General features: G+C 45.4%; 2 long non-coding RNA genes across 3 annotated transcripts in view; both read right to left on the reverse strand.

The window, feature by feature from the left end:
- Positions 1 to 499, reverse strand: part of LOC107206489 — a 66,047-nt gene extending 65,548 nt beyond the window's left edge. Inside the window, exon 1 of the long non-coding RNA XR_001522432.1 lies at positions 136 to 499. This is a non-coding gene — a long non-coding RNA (uncharacterized LOC107206489). The remainder of the gene's footprint in view (positions 1 to 135) is intronic.
- Positions 500 to 10,285: 9,786 nt separating this feature from the next.
- The window catches only part of LOC107206480, a 12,999-nt gene continuing 7,309 nt past the window's right edge, over positions 10,286 to 15,975 (reverse strand). For both annotated transcript variants that reach the window (XR_001522429.3, XR_001522428.3), the window contains exons 3-4: positions 15,552 to 15,668; positions 10,286 to 15,469 (exon numbers count right to left, since the gene is read on the reverse strand). This is a non-coding gene — a long non-coding RNA (uncharacterized LOC107206480). The remainder of the gene's footprint in view (positions 15,470 to 15,551; positions 15,669 to 15,975) is intronic.

Below are 15,975 nucleotides of genomic sequence, written 5' to 3' on the forward strand. Positions count from 1 at the left end.
CCCCAAGATGAAGTTATCTATGGAATTAATTATCCTGGATCTGACAGCAGCACTGAGAAACAGAAGTGTAAAGCCCTAAAGTGCTTCAAATATAGGCAAATATTAAATCAATTTAAAAAATAATATCAAACTTACTAAGATGAGGGTTACCCTGTTCAGTGTCACACTCCAGCCACCTCGGAGAAGAACTTACTCACACGAATGGAGCCAACCTTTCCCAAATATAGTCCATCCATGTTTTCTCCTGTCTGCTCCAAAGAGAATGAAGGCTTCGGTTTTTAGATGAGTAGTTTTTACTTCATATTCTGGATGCTGTTGTCTCCTGGACAGTCCCATTTAGCAGCTCCACAGCACCACCACAGTCATTTCTCAGAGCAGAAAGTACAAGGAATATTTGGCATCATCAGGACTGCACAAAGTTTCACACCTGGAAATTTATTTCAGCTGGTATATGAGCAACAGGGTCATCAGAGCATCTTTTTGTTGTTGCAGGAAGATTTCATGGCATTTCTTTTATTACAAGCTCTAACTGAACAGATGTTTAAAAGATATTTCAGAGAGAGTAAGAATACAGGATTAAAGAAAAAAAAAAAAAACAAAGAAAAAACTACCTTGAGCTGACAAGTTAATGAGAGTATATGAAACAGAAAGGAAAACAATATTTAATGAGTTGTTATGGGACATTGCAAAAACATGTTTTGCAAAGCATTCATGGCCACGTGGCAAGCATGACGTGTCACAGGGAGCACATTCACTTGTTATGGATGTTGGGCTTCAGCTGCTCACCAGAAGGATGAGAGGTGCTCTCATTAGAAGGAACATTGCTGGGAAATGAAAGCCTGCTAATTATTACAACTCACCAAGAAAGACAACTTAAAGTGGTATTTATACATTTATTTCTGAACTATTCACCTTCATCTCATAATTCCTATTATTTCCATACTATCCAGAAGGAAATCTCTATTTTATTGATTCTTTCAGAGAGGGGAAGCATGCCTGACTTTCTACTAACAAATACACAACCACACATGCTTCCTTTCTCCTCAGAAAAGCAATCACAGTGGCCAGGACCACAGCTCTGCCTTTGGCAACATATTTAGTCTTCATATTTCTGGGATTTGTTATTCAGCCCTTGACCTCTCCTTAATTTGGACTTTGAAAAATAAGTTGGCAGCCACAGATTGTTTGGTGGCTTTTCTCTCCCACACAAGTTTGCAGAGTTTATCCCAGTGGAAGGCAGGGGAGTTACTAGGAAAAAAGGAAAAGGTTTTGCCTGTTATGTTTTTGCTATAGTTATTAAAAATCTTGGAGCTTTATTGTTACTATATTTGACAGATAAACAGGAACATAAACCAACAACCATCTGGAATGAAAAGAACCCTACTGGTTCTTAGAAGGAACATTACATCCTCCCTTGCATCCTTAGATACTGTCTAGGGCACAACTAGACACACACCACATCTGTGTTGTGTGCCACCATAATTTGTATTGGACAGAGCTTTTTCTGCCCCCCTGTTTCTCCTTCATCCCCAGGAATGAATCAGCCAGCAGCAAACCCATCTGCACAAACTCATCCATGTGACAAGTCATCACTAAAATGGTTTCTGGCCTTCCCCTTGCTCCTGCATTCCCACCTCACATCCCAGACCCCATCCCACCACTTGTGCTGCAAGTCTGCACTGCATCAGTGGAAGTTTGCTTCACAAAAATGACCCAGAATGCCTCAACAGCTCCTTGCAGTCATCTGAGTTTTACACAAACCAGGTTTTCCATGCAGGCATGTCCTGGACAGCATAAGTGCAATAAAGGGCATTCCAGGGGGAGCAGAACCAGCTCCTGCAACAGGAATCAGGATGAATTTTAAATACCAGTGTGAAGGCAGATTGTCTAGTCATCAGTCATAGCACTGTAAATATTAATCTAATGTTGATTTAATGGGAATTTCTCCTGGTCTTGATCTGCAGTAGCAGCTCCTGGTATTGACTACAGGAGGACTCAAGAGTTTCTGAAGTTCATATTACAGGGGCAGAGTCCCAGGTTTGGGATTTCCTGATTAACACTGATCTGTAACACTTGGGTGGTCTCAGAGAGCTCTGCACTCACTGTGAGGACAAGGATTTTGGGACTTGCATGATCCCCTGAGCTCCAGCACCATCACTACCCTGCAGGTAGGATTACAGACAACAGCTTGAGCAACACTCAAGGGGACAACATACACTATTTCATCTGCCTCTTTTCCTTCCCATGTTGCCCATCCTTTTATATTTTTCCCTTTTTACTTTCAATATGCAGGTGGTTTATTTTTAACACCTTTGTGGCAGAGGGAAAAATAGATCCCTTATCTGTGAAGAATTTCATGTCAGAAATTCTGCTCTAGGAAAACATTGTGTAAGGCAATGAGGAGCTGTTATGAATCCCAGTATTGGCCAATATAACCTCAATATCTGCTGCCCTGTAGCCATCACACTGGCACTTGCAGCAGCCAGGAGAATGAGGCTTTCCTGGGTTCAAAGCTGCACTCTCTGTCTCCCTGTCCCCTTCCAGCAGGTGTGTGTCCTTTCACCTCCTCCAGAAAGACCTGGAATTAGTGAGAACAGGAAATACTCTGGGTTTGACAAAAGGATTTGCACCCCCAGACAACAACCTGTCTCCTGGCACTGTAGGATCATATATCTAGAAAGAATTTTGCATTGTGAGGTCCAGACCACTGAAAAAAACATTAAAAAGGCAAGAGTCAAGGAACCAGATTAAAAAAAGACTACACTCTGTACAGGCCAAGAAATCCTTAATGCTCCATGTTATACTTTAGAAAATCACTTTAGCCCAAGACTCACTTAGTGATTACAGCCCCATTTCAGGCCCAGATACCCAAGTGAAGCTCTGATGGAAGGTTTAGAAAAGGCCTTTTAGCCACAGACAGGGAGATCAATCTGTTTAGTCTCAAAAGGGAGAGAGTGGGAGGCAACTTGATTACACTGTCTTCACATGGAGAAGATAACGGGCACTTAAAAAGGATTCTTAATCTAGGAGAGCAGCTTGACAAAATGCTTCTGGCTAGAAGCTGAATCCAGACCAGTTCCAATTAGAAACAGGACACTTAAAGAAAGGAATTAAAAGAAAGAAATAAAAATAAAAAAGTCACCTTTTTAAGTGGTTGTGACCACTGGGACAGTCTACTTGGAAAAGACAGTCTCCAAACCAAGACTGGATACTTCCTGGAAGTTGCCCTTCCATCCACCCCTTAAGGAGCTCAAAAGGAAAAGCCAGCTAGAATTTACCTGCCAGCTCTTTCTGAGCTTATCTAAGCCCCCAAAATAGCTCAATTTAAAAAAAAATAATATTTGCCAACAATGACAGTGCAGTGCTATTTTTGGGCTTTAGCAGTATTTGTGCCTCTATCAAAGCTGTCCTTGAAATGAAGAGGCCACCCAAAACAGCCAGTCCAGCACCTGTTTCACTGTGTTAATACCTTACCCCAGCTGGTTCTTGCCTGCTGTCATCCCTGTTGGTGTATGTTTGAACTGGAAAAGAAGTTGCCTTTTGCCAAAAAAAATAAAGTACATTTACAGCCTGCTGCCATTCTGTCCTGCTCCCATCACCACATAGGGCAGAAGGGGGTTAGCTAAATGCAAACACAATGGACAGACTTGTGTTTCACTCCATTTATGCCCATTCATAGAATCATAGGATTACCAAGCTTGGAATAATCCTCTAAGATCAAGATCAAGTCCAACCATCAGCTTAACACTGACATGTTCACCACTAAACCTTGACCCTAAGCACCACATCCACACATTTTTTGAACACTTCCAGGGATGCTGATTCCTTGAAGAGCCTGTTCCAATGCCTGACTACCCTTTCAGTGAAGAAATTCTTCCTAATACCCAGTCTAATTCTACCATGGAACAACTTTAAGCCATTTCCTTTTGTCCTGTCTACCTGGGAGTAGAGGCTGACCCCCACCCTGGCTACAACCTCATTTCAGGGAGTTGTAGAGAGTGATGAAGTCTCTTTGCAGCCTCCTTTTCTCTAGGCTGAACACCCCCAGTTCCCTCAGCTGCTCCTGGTGGGGTTTGTGCTCCAGACCCTTCCCCATTCCTTTCTTCTGTTCAAAAGTGAGCACTGCTGACATTCCACATGCCAGCACCCAGCATTACTCAGCACAGAGGGAGGTGCTGCCACCACTCACAGGTCTTTAAAAGCTCTGTGTGACCCAGAAGGGGCTCAGCAGGAACCAAGAGAGCTGCATGGCTGTTTCTCCCAGCACATTCCTTCTGTACGCTGAAAAGAAAATTATACCGTGGGTTCCCAGAGAAATTAAATTTCTGAGAGAACCACAGAATTATTTCAGCTGTAAGGCAATTTAAAGACCACCTAGTTCCAACCTTCCTGCCATTAACAGGGACACTTTCCACCAGACCAGGCTGCTCAGAGCCCCATCCAGCCTGGTCTGAAACACTCCTAGGGATGGAGCAGCCACAGCTTCTCTGGGCAAACTGAGCAGGCAACTGGGCAAACAACTCTGAAAATATGAATGACAGGACACAAAATACCTAATACAACTGCTTCCCTTTCTGCAGGGGTTTTAAAAGGAGCAGTTAGGTGTCTGACCAGTGTCAGATCCCATTAGTGAATCTGAAGCACAATGCTGTTTATTTATCAAAGCTTTTATTTTCGGAGGAGTTGAAAGGGAACTCGGTCATCTGGGAGGGGAGGGAGAGAGACACAGAGCACAAAGAGCTCACATCTAGAAAGGCTTTTTCAAAATCTGAAGTTCCAGGAAAGATTTTTTAAGAAATCCCCAAAAGCTTTCATTGAAGCAGTTACAGACTTCTGCGCCCAGCTCCTCGCAATAATCACAAACACCAAGGTGTGGAGGGATTTGTGTGCACATGCAACACCTGCAAGCAATGCAGGAGGTTTTATCCATGGAGCACTTTCCTGTGGTTTTAACCCTGCAGGGTTAAACCATTCCTTGCTTGCTCCTCTGTCTTTTCAGAGGAGAGCACACACCTACATGGGAGGGTGAAAACAACTTTAAATATCACACCATAGTCTGGAAGACACAAAGCACACTTTTCCACCCCAAGTAGCTCCTACTGGCAAACAAGTTTCCTCAGGAGTTTGTGGAGAAGATCCACAGGTTACAGCAGCCACCCCTGGCAAGGAAGGTGGCCCTGCTGTCACTGGGTCCCTGTCCTGGAGCCCCATTCCTCCTCTCGGCTGCAGGGAACTTCTCCAACAGAGCTGCAGCTGCTAAAACAAGCAGGGGATGAAGCTTTTTGTATTCTGAACGATTTGCTGCCCTCTGCAGTAGAAGCAGAGCTTTATTCAGTCCACGGCAGGAACACTACTGCTTTTTGCTGAATTTCTCCAGCAGCCCTCGGCAGGGAGAGCCCAAGCTGGCATGAGACAAATGCGATGGGTCCAGCTGGACAAGAAACAAAGTCACTCTGCCAAGTGTGAGTCTTCACAGGGGCAGTTGTCCCAAAAGTTTTCCATCCCCGAGGAAGCACTGCCTGAGAGAAAATCATCAAACTTGACAGGCACCACCCTGCAGTTGAAAAGAGGACAGGCATGGCTTAAGGCAATACCTGTCTTGCTGTTCCTAGTGGCTCTGCTGTGTCTCCAAGCTCTAGGAATTCAAAGCTGCAATAGAAATCTGCAAAGTCTGTGTGAAGCTGAAAAAAAAAATAAAACCCACAACAGTCTGAGCAGAGAGCCTGGAGAGGCACAACTCCTCAACACACTGTAACACATCTGCAGATAAAACATTTCCCTTGCCAAGCTCCTGCTGCCCAGCTGCACCTTTCAGTCCTGAGAGTTAGCAGGAAAAGCGAGCTCGGCCCATTGCCAGGCTCTGCAGAAAGCTGATCCCAAGGGGAGCCAGAAGGGCTTGGGTTTGGAGGTCAGAGGGGCTGAGCCTCAGGGAACTTCTGTCCAGCTCAGGCACAACACAGAAATAGATGTCTGGGAGTAAATTCAGGAGATCAAGGACCTCTTGATATCTAATGGTGCTAGTATTTAATTTATGAAAGTGGGAAGACAGCTCAAAACAAACTAAAGCTCCTATTTGCACAGCCCTGCTGTCCTGAAAAACAATTTCCACATTCCCTCCCAACCCACTGCCTTTATTAGACTAACCACAAAGATTCCAACAGGGAAAAAAGAACTTTCACTGCAAACCAATGAAGTTTACAGCCAGATTTTTCCCAAAAGAAAAGAGTTTCTGCTTTTCAGCTTTCCCCAATTTTGCTGGCGCAACAGTGGCAGGTGCTCTGGGCTTAGCAGAGCCTAAATAGAGTCTGCAGGTAGATGCAGCCCTCCAGTGGTGAAGAGAAAGACAAGCAGATATGCAAATCTTTTGTGTGTGGATAGAGTTATCATAATGGGCAAAGAATTCTTCTCTCTCTTGGTGGCCTTTGGGGGTGCCAATGCACAGAAAACTGTAAATCCAGACCCAGCTCCAGCTCAAGACATCACTGCCAATTCACCCTAATTGCAGTCGGTCTCCCATCACCTTTGCAGTGAAACAGAGCCAATATTGATGGTCAGACAACAGATCTGGGGCACCTTGATCTTCCAGAGGTCAGAGAAGGTCATCATTCCTTTATTTCTGGGTGTAATTCTCACCTGCACCGTGTAGGGGTTGTTCAGCTGCTTCAAGAAGCGAAGGGGAAGGGAAGCAAGAGCCAGGACAGCTTCATTCACACCTTTTGGCTCTGGCCACTGCTGTTTCACTTGATGTGAGCCCCTGGGCAGAGCCTGGGTCACACTCCCATCCATCTTCTAACCACCAGAGCAAGAGGGGAATTGTCCCTTGGAAACAAGAGCAGCTCCTTGCATTTTGTCCTGCTCACACCCGACCTCTGCAGAGCTCAGCGAACACCTCACACCGTACAGCTTCTTCAGAGAGCAGAGGAGAGAGTTCACACCAAACCAGCAAGATTTGGACACTCTCTGGGGCCAAAAGCTGAGGAAAAACTCAGGATGATGTTGCAAAGAGGTGCAGAGGCAGCCTCATTTGGGGGTGGCCTGTCCGTAGGCAGCAGGGTCCTCTGAGCAGCCACCACTGCCCGCACACCTGAGCTCCCTCCGCTGCTCCTGCTCCTCCACACAGCTCCACTTCAGCTCCCCTGCAATCCTTCAGTGTAGCAGTGCCATCTTCAGGCACAAAACCTGCCCTGCACAGCCCGGGGAGCAGGGGACCTGCCCGGGGAGGAAGGGACAAGGTGTCCCACAGGGCAGGCTCGGTCCCCAGCGTAGCAGCATTTCACTTGCTATTGCCCTGTGCTTTCTGCAGCTTGCCCTCGCTTCCCAGGTGATCCCAGCCTTGAGAACTGCAAATGTAATATCCATGTGGGCTTTTTCAGCCTCATGACAAGTTTCCCTCACAATATTGATGTTTTTATCCCGAGTGGAACCAGAGCAGACGCCTCTGAGCCAGTCCATCGAGCCCTGGTCATGTGTTCACTCAGACCCATCTCCCAAAACACAAACTATCAGGTAAAATAATCCCAGGAGAAGAGGAACTCCTTGGTAGCAAGTGCAGGATTTTTGGGAATTGAGAACTTCCATCCCAGGTTTTTTGTCCTAATTCAGGTGCTCCCAAACCAGCCTCTCCATTCTGCAAAACACCCGTCTGAGCAGCAGCCAGACACAATCTCTGGCTCTCCTCCAGGGCAGACCTGTCTTCACCACAGCTATCTGCACATGCACCTGTGCCCCTAAAAGGTACCAAGGTACTCTCTAGCCTTATACCAAAATTTTGCAGAAAAATATCTATTTGCACTAATGCTGTAGGCAAGTGACCCATCTCATTGGGATCATCAGGAACAGCACTCTGATTCCATCATCAAAAGGTGGGATATCTTTATGGGATACTGCACTCTGCACCTGGCCATGCAGGACCTGCATTAATACCTGCTAGCACAGTGCAGGACCTTATGGCACTGTCACAGCAGGTGCATTCACTGAGTCCCACCCTGCAATTCCATCTACCTACAAAATCCCCATGTTTCCCTGCATAAAACCACCTCGAGATGCCACCCCTGCCTGCACTGGAGAGCTCTGGGAGAGACCCTGTCTGCCTGGGGCATGGTGCATCCAGCCTTTTGGAGTGCTTTCTATGTATGGGATTGATGATCCCAATGGGGACAAATTAAAAAACTCCTGTTGCTCCCCACAAAGGGCTGTGGGCTTGTCAGATGCCCAGACTGTGCTGGGCTGCCCTACCCTGGCACTGCCAGCCCAGATTCATGGAGCAGCTGGCACAGAACCCAGGGAACCATGTGATGGGATGGTCTCAGCACACCTGAAACATCTGCCTCAAACAGGGGAGAGCAATTACAGCTTCCCCACTATGAACAGGGGATTCTGGCAGCTTACAGGGAGAAAGACCTTTTCCTTTCCAGCCATCCTTCCTCTCCCGACAGCAGATGTTACACACAAACCTCCTTGCAGCAAATTGGCATTGATTTCCACTGAGCAGTTTCTGTCATGAGAAAATACTCCCTCAACCAGTAAGAGCTACAATTTGGCACCACTCAGCCCAATTGGGGACAATTTCCCATCAGGGGCATGTCAGCCCATGGGCAACAAGGCAGAGCAGAGCTCCCCACTGGACCAGGAGAGCTGGGAGGCTGTAGGGCTCTGCACAGCCCTCTGCAGCCAGGAGCTCAAAGCATCACCTGGCTTGGCCATCAGCGCTGCTTATCTTGGGGCCTGAATTAATTAAGCCCTGAAAAGCAGTGAAGGTGGGATGAAATGATGAGTTACAGCTCTCAGCTGGGTTCCCCAGCTCCTGTGCCAGCTGCTCCATGGATCTGGGCTGGCAGTGCCAGGGTAGGGCAGACAAGCAGCTACTTCAATTCAAAGTGGCTGTAAAGAGCTAAAAGGAAATACAGCTGAGTGCAGAGCAAGCCCACTGTGGTCTGGCCACGGTATTTTCATCACTTCCTTAAGCAGCAGAGGAATTGGCAGAGAGGATCCCATTTAAGTCTGCAGCTGAATTTGCTGAATTTGTGGCAGGGTGATCCATGTGACTCTGAAAAAATCCATAGTGGGCAAGTGTTTGCTTGTGTTGGACAACCCAGAACTCTGTTCTGGGAGGTGGGAAAGTTGCTCCAGTGCCTTTTGTTTCCACACTAAGGCAGTTCTCCCCACAACTGGGCCAAGGAAGCCTCAGCATATCTTACCAGCGTGGTGAATCCTCAGAGGTGGCAGCTCCTGCCAAGGATCCAGGGGGAATTTGGGGCATTTGAATATATTTTTCTATGCCAGGGCTATGTCACCCCAGACACCTTGGTCATTCACACAAAATGTGGGGGAAAATCCCAGGTTAAAACTGCAGACATGCAGCAAGCCCATTCCTCTAAGTCATGCACATCCCTAGGTATTGCTTTTTGGTTAAAAAGAAGAGTGGTTCAGAGACAGGTAGAGGATTGTGTCTGATAAGGAGCACCCCAGGATTTGCATGGTGGCTGTAATCCTGGCAACACCACATTGACATGAGGCATGTAGGGGGCTCAGGACCAGTGGTTTCAGAGTTATCCTCAGGCTGAAACATCCAGCTGTTGTCTCCTGATGCAGCACCTTCAGAGGAGGTGGCTGATGTGCTGCTGTGCTTATGGCACCTGCTTGGGAGGTCCAGTCTTTACAAAACTTGGACCTGCAGCCCAGGTGGTACCCAAGTCCTGGCTGGAGATGGGAGCTGAAGCATCTGGCCCTGGAAGATGTTTCCTTGTGACTGCCTCCTGCCCACAGGGGAAAGCCCATCCTTTTGTAAATATTTCTCCTTTTCAGTATCTCTTAAATAGTGTTTCATTTCAGCTTCTTCAAGAAAAGAATCCTCAAGGAAATTCCTGAGGATAAGGAAGATGGTGATCTTTCCTTCATAATCAGGGTTTTTAGTGAAAAATCACATTTTTCTGAACAGCTCTAAAAGGTAACTATTTTAACTTTGACCCTTTGGCAGCATCTGGAACATGCCCTGTAGAACATCATTAGGAAAATGGTTCCCTGCAGGTTTTAAAATAAAATACATGAACAAGGAAAAGAAGGGTCTTGTAAGTCCATAGGCAAGTTGGGATGCAAACAATGGCATCAGGGCAGGACAGGTGAATGACAGAGGAGTTACCCCAGGTTCATCCTCTGATCCAGGTCCCTCAAACAATCTGTGGTTATAAGTCTTTTAGGGGATTGATGGAGTTAGAAACTTTTCTTTAGAAACATTACATGTTAACTTGTAAACCAAACAAGACACAATCAAAAAGAGTCCATCTGATTCAATAGAAATAGATCTTTATTAATAACATGCACATCATACGTATATTTAAAATACATATACATTTTTTCTACTATTCACTTTAGAAAACAATTATTTCATAAAAACCTTCAATATCAGGTCCCAGATAATTTTAAACATTAAAAAGCCTTTTTTTGTTTCTTTTGTTTTTGTTACAGAACCAGTAGGTATTATTCCAATTACTTGGTGTATAATCACCATGTATTTAACATAGTGCAGGCTCATGCATTTCAACAGAAATAGGTGTTCCCTTCTCTGCTTTGTCAATCCTGTCGAATACATGATGATATACTTGACAACACCTGCCACAGTTGTTACATGCAGCTGTGATTCCCTGCTAGGGGTGTTGTACAGGTGGTGTTTAAAATCTGGAGACAACTTTTTTACAACTTTCTGAGCTCCTGCGAGGGGCTCCTGGTGCTGCAGGCGGCCCAGAGCCCAGCTGTGGCAGAAACCAGAAAAACAGAATTTCATAAATGTCAGAGAGGAAAGCAATCTGAAAAAAGAAAAGAGGGAATTGGCAAATCCCCCCTGTGTTCATGGCAAACTGAGGTCAGGGTTGGGTTTCCCAAGGTCCTGCCAAGTACCAAATGAGATCAGTAGAGAGCGCACAGAGATGCCAGCGATAGACAGTTTGCGGATTTACAGAACATTTACAAAGGCTGATACGAGGATGGGACTTTAAGGCACAATAGTCCATATACTCAACACATTCATTGGAAAACAGAAGTTCAATTTACAGTGCAATAGAGATGTATTCAAGAGCTGAAGCGGCAGCTCGGTGGTCACCGGTAACGCGGCGATTGAGGGGGCTCTGCCACGGGCGCGGCCCCAGCCCTGCACAAGCTCATGCACATGCTGGGCATCAAGCACACGAGGAGCCCCTTGGGCTTCAGAGACAGGGTCTGTGCCAGGAAACTGGGTGATAACCCAAGCATTTACAGGATCAGGGCCCTAATGTCACAGAATCGTGGAATCATGGAATGGTTTGAGTTGGAAGAGACCTTAAAGACCATCTGGATCCAACCCTCCTGCCGTGGTGGGGGCACCTTCACTAGAGCAGGTTGCTCAAACTCAGTGTTGGGGTTCTGCACATTGTCCCCATCCACACCCACACTGTGGCCCCCACAAAGCCACCACTGTACACCCTTCACCGGCGTGTCCAGCCAGAAAAGCAGCACAAAGAAAACTCAACTCATGGAAACACTAATTACAGCCAAGTGTACTGCTATTTCCAGGTGAAAATGAATTGTCCTAAGCCAGTCATTTTCAAAATGATCAGCTCTCCTCACCAAGTCTGTCCTTGTTACCCAGCTCATCTATATTCTCTCTGATGAATATTCTATCTCCAAGGCAACTGAGTCAAAGGGAAGCAAGGACTTTCTTTACATCCAGTGCAAACATAGCCCATATGTAGGAGTTCCTAATGCAGTCATAATAGAACATATATATATATATATATATATATATAAATCTATCTCACTGAAAGTTGACCACCTACAGACAGATTCTCACATCAGAAGCCAGAAGAGCTGAACTGTAGCTACAAACCCAAAAAAAGAAAAATCACTGTATGTAGCTGTATTAAAATGCTGGTATCCAGTAACCTGGCAACTAAATGTTAAAATCAATGTATCATTCAAAAGGTGTCAAATTAAAGATTTTGGGAGTCACTTGCAATGTTATTGCACATTTCTACTTCTTTGTCACTCCATAAACTATTTTTAAGCACTCAAGCTGAATTTTTCAGACCCACTTTTCAGCAGCACCACTCCCTGGGCAAAGCAGAAGGCAGCAAAAACTGAAGCAGACTTAAAGCATATAGAATAGTGAACCTTTGATTCAATTCCATAACAAAAATCCAACCATAAAAAAAAAAAAAAAAACAAATTTGTTCTCTAGAAAGAAATAATCCATTTTAATGGCTCCTGGAGCAAGTAAAAATTTAAAAAAGAGACAATGTGTTCTGTTCAAGAAAACAGCCCATGAGAAAAAACATGAGTAAATTATTGTCCTCTTTCCTAGGTAGCCCAAGGAGTTTTGTGACCTGATGCAGATTTTTGTCTGTTATATCTGTTCAGTTGTCACAATGCCTTCACAGAGAAGCTTTCAATAGGCAAGAAAGTATCTGCCTCTTTCAGCAGGCAAAGAACCTCTTCAAAGATGAAGCTGACAGGGCCAATATTTTTGTTCAGGTGAGGTTAAAGACTTTGATCCTACTGAGCTTTTTTCATTTCATTGAAATGTCTCTAATTTTAGGTTAAAAAATTTTGTTTATTCAAGCCAGAGCCATGCTGTGAATATAAAAAGTCAGTCATCCGGAGAAAAGAAGCATTTAAGCATTTCCTGTACATGCTAGATCATTATGAAATCAAGTGAAAACAGACATGAAGAGAAAAAAAATGCATAAATCAGACCACTTCAGAGTGGAAAATTACATGGTTTGAAGAATTAGAAGACAGGAGCAATTTTCCTTTACCATTTCCCCAGCCCTGGGGGGTGCGGGGGCATTCCCAGAGAGCTCCAGAGGGATAATGGAACCTCTCACTACAGCAAATGGGCTTCTCTGCCAGCTCTTCCTGGTGCTCCTGGGGCTGTCCCACACACCTGATCAGCAGCCTGGGCTCTCCCAGCCCCCTGCTCAAGTGGCTCCTTTCCACTGGAGATTTCTCAAACCACACTGAAAACATTTCTCAAATCATTCAACTGGATCAGCTGCGTGATTTTGGGCTGCTGCAAGCCCAAGGGCAGCAGGAATGAAACCACACACAGCCAGCAAGCTCTGAGGCTGAACTGCGCTGGCTGAGGATTGAAAGACACCCTTTTCTAAGAGATAAGTAAATACAGCTTGTCTCAAAGCAAAACCAGAAATCTGAACATTCATCATGATTAACAGCACCTCCCAAGCAGCACTGCCCTGCATTTTCAGCCTTCCCACAGTATCTGAGATGTTTATATTCTCCAGTTTGCAGGTTATCCTTGTTTTGAATTACACTGCTGACGTTTTTTTTAATTTAAAAAAAAAAAAACAAACAAAAACTGGATTTTACTGCTTCAGTCTGTCTCCTAAACCTGTACTGACTTCTAACTACTGACACCAGAGTTAACTTTGTTCTTCACACCTTTTTGCTATTGCCTTTCTGCCTTTTCTCCAGCACTAACACGTGCCTGGGAGCTGTGACGATATGTGCGACACACAGGACCAGGATGCTCTGAGCAGGGTGACAGGAGGAATCTGACACAAAAAGCACATTCCTGGCAAGCCACGGTGTTTGTTCACACTACATAATGCTTCAGAAATAGCATCAGCCACATCTGCAAGAGCAAAGCCTTTCAAAATAAATAAAAAATTAGCTTCTTGGACAGATAGATAGATATATAGAGATATATATCTGCCTCCAGCTGAGTGTGCGCTATTATTTACTTTGCTTTAAAGCTTTAAAGTGGTGATAGCCAGCGAGGCAAAGCCGTTTTCTTCGCTGCAAGCCAACAGACCTGTAGGACTTTGACAGGTTTTGAACCATCTTGTGTATTTGTTCAGCAGTTCTGGGATGCAGGTCCCCCGCGGGGGAGCTGCCAGTGTATCGCTATCGGCTAATTAACGGCTAATTTACAGGCTCGTTAATCACATTCCCCCAGATTATAGTGCAATCTTTGCTTCTGACCCCATTGCTGGAGCATCTTCTTTTCCCTAATGTTACTCTTTGGTATTTTCATGACGTAGCTTTGGCAGCTATGAAACTTTCCACTTGTAGTCATTCCGTTTGCTGAACATCCCACGTGCCATAGCTTGTGAAATATATATATTTACATATTTTAAAGTTAATTCCCAGATTGAAATTAGACATTTCACTTAACCTGAAACATTATTACTAATGCTGAGCAGTTTCATCAGGAGAGCCTCTGAGGTCTTACCAGCATCTGTCAGATACATTCATTCTCTATCTATGAGAGTTATCATTGTTTTTCTGCCTTTTATAGTCCACATAAAAAGAAATTGCTGTCTATTCCCTAGCACCAGTGTGAACCTCGGGCCAAACAGCAAATTAGCATGCAAAGAAGTATCAGGGAAACAGCTAGGGAAAGAGGCAAATGAAGTTAAGGGAACACCGATGATGGGCTGAAGAAACAATCTTTCCTGTGAGTCATTCTGGCTTGTATTAAAATAGCAAAGTAGATACCAGCTAAGAGATAATATAAGTAAAAGGTGAATGCAATTATTTTTTAAAAAAACCAACCCACAAAACCTTGCAAATCTCAGTATAGAGTGTCTGTAAGTAGCAAGCGAGTTCAGTCTCTGAAAATCCTAAGCTAAAGACTGATTCCTTTGGCACTGACTCCTTCATGGTCAAAGCAATTCTCAAAGAAACTTTCTGTCTATACTTTTACAGCAGATAACTTGTGTTTTACTCCTCACTGTTAGACTACTCCACTGCTTCGGGGGCTCCCCTTGCACCGGGGATGGCGTAATTTAACTGCGGAAGAGATTTGGAGCATCCGTATCTACACACAGGTAACTTCTAAGCGCAGCTTTGTTTCTACAAACCGCCTTGCACGCAGTCTCTGCAGGTTAGGACCTCCGTATTACACCTCTCTGTGTGTACAGCAAGGTGCTCACACCGGGGGTTAACAGCGGGGGCTGCAGAGCATTTTCCAAAGCACCTTCCACTCAGCTCCCGGCGCCTCTGCTCCGATCGCAAACACATCTGCAATGAGTGCCTCACCTCAACACCTCAACAAGCAGTTCAAGCATTCAGAAACAAACATCAGTGGGTCTAACAGCTACTTTTAATTCATTTTATAAATAAGCAACTGAGAATTTTGCTCCAGGTGGCTGCCCGTGTAGCCCATCCCGTAAACGGCGTTCTCTGCAGAGTAAGGCACGATGCGATACGAGTGCAGCTCTTCATAATAGAGCGACTGGGAACAGCACTCCTGCACCATAAACTTCAGCCGTTTTCGTGCGTCAGAGTAGGCAGTCCTATAGCACGGAGCCTCCTTAAAGTATTCATAGCTCTCCCTCTCTGTCTCTAGGTGAATCTTCCTCAACAGATTGTTAATTAATACAGACCTACGGAGATAGGCTTCGGGGTCGTCCAGGAAGCGGAGTTTCTGGAGCGATAGTTTTAGGATACAAGTCCGGTCCTCTGGTAGTATCAGGTGCTGGGGAGTAAATGGATGGGTCTTTAGCATCAAGGAATGAAACTCAGGGGAGGGTGGGGTCTGGAGCGAGGGAGATACTCACTTTTGGACAATACTCATGGTAATCTTGATGTAAATGTTCTTCTTCTGCATATTTTCTCTTAAAGTAAGCTACTTTCGACGTCGTTAATGTCTTTGGTAGGCCCCGATCAGATCAGCTCTGCACAAAAGAGGAAAAAGAAAGTCAGCAATGCTTGCTGCCAGGGTGGCTACAACATCACAGCCTGGGGTGTGCAGGGGAAGGAGGGATCCAGGGGGGGAGAGCAGCCAGGACAACGCTCAGCCTGCAGCCCTCAACCCGCTGAGAAAACAGCTGAGGGGTCAGCAAATGTGAGGCTGTCTCTGAAACAGCCACCCTGAGGCTGGCTGGCACAGTGAGCCCCTCTCCCCTCTCTGGAGTGACCACCACAGCACTGGGCACAGGCAGGGTCTCCTGCTCCTCCAGCTGAGTGGGGTGTCAGGGTGTC

The sequence above is a fragment of the Parus major genome, chromosome 5 (genome assembly GCF_001522545.3).
Source record: "Parus major isolate Abel chromosome 5, Parus_major1.1, whole genome shotgun sequence".
Classification (NCBI taxonomy): Eukaryota; Metazoa; Chordata; class Aves; order Passeriformes; family Paridae; genus Parus; species Parus major.